Here is a 1,195-nt window from a genome sequence, read left to right as displayed (position 1 = left end):
TCTGCATTTTGTTAATGTGAGTCTTCTTGGCACAACCCGACAGCTGAATGCCATATCGCCATATTGGTTTAATGATTTGGTTATAAATTAAGATTTTATTATCAATTGCCAAATTGGACTTACGACCTAGGAGCCAATAATTTTCTCTATATTTATTTTCTAATTCTATGTGTTTCTTCTTTATATGCTCTTTCCACCTTAGCTTGACATCTAAAGTCATTCCTAGGTATTTTGCCGAGTTATGGATCGCTACGTTCGTTCCATTTACGTAAATTTGTGGTGGATTCACTATTTTCCGATTGTTGAAGTTTATGTGAACCGATTTTGCTTCATTCAACTTCACCCTCCAATCTCTAGTCCACTGACTTATTAATATATTAATAGTAGATTGTATGTAGCAATCAATGTAAACAAAACAAATACTTAGTAATCATGTGAATTACAGTATAAGCAATGTAGAGAACATTTCGTCGGCAATTTCTTCATGCTTCTGTAGCTCAGTTGGTAGAGCGTCCGCCTGGAAAGCGGTAGGTCACTGGTTCGAGTCCAGTTCGAGGAGAAAAATTTTTTTAATGAATTTTTCTGCCTTTAACTCGTTCCTTTGATTACGTCATCCATCTGTTCTGCAGTTGCATGAAGAAATTTCCATTAAGATAAAATAATTATCTTCAAGGCTTAGAAAGCTTTCTGATATCTTTTTGGTTATAAAAAAGCCAATAACATCAGGAACCTTGTTACTGTCAGTAGGCCAATAAGTAGGAGTGCCAGTGGAGTGATAGCATTAGCCTAGTTCTTGAATAGCTTTTCTTAGCTCTCTTCCTCTAGTTGAGGCGATTCTAGAATTCCAATCTGTATGTTAACCTCCTATTAGATATCTATGTCCATTTTTGTACAGGAGATTTTTAAAGGTATATTTCTTAATGCTGTAATTTGGTAGACAGTATACAGCACCAACACTAAAGCCCTGTTTAGTCGATTTAATTTTAATCGAAATGAACTGAATTTCAGCTGTCTCTATCTTCAATTCTTCCTTATGTTCTTTAATTATTGCAATCATTGCCTTTTATTTTAAGGCCCGTATAATATGTCAAATGAGCCTCCGACAATAAACAAATATCTATATTTCTCGTTGTGAGAAAAATCTCCAATTCTTGTTTTTTATTAAGAACACAATTAGCATTCCAAGTTACTATAC

General features: G+C 34.3%; 1 non-coding gene across 1 annotated transcript; it reads left to right on the top strand.

The window, feature by feature from the left end:
• Positions 1-486: 486 nt before the first annotated feature.
• Positions 487-561, top strand: Trnas-gga (transfer RNA serine (anticodon GGA)). The gene has a single exon. It is a non-coding gene; the product is annotated as a tRNA-Ser (tRNA).
• Positions 562-1,195: the final 634 nt, after the last annotated feature.

The sequence above is a fragment of the Condylostylus longicornis genome, unplaced genomic scaffold (assembly GCF_029603195.1).
Source record: "Condylostylus longicornis isolate FDR11 unplaced genomic scaffold, ASM2960319v2 ptg000143l, whole genome shotgun sequence".
In the NCBI taxonomy this organism is placed as follows: Eukaryota; Metazoa; Arthropoda; class Insecta; order Diptera; family Dolichopodidae; genus Condylostylus; species Condylostylus longicornis.
Note: the sequence above shows the minus strand (reverse complement) of the source record. Positions and strands in the feature narration are given on the sequence as shown.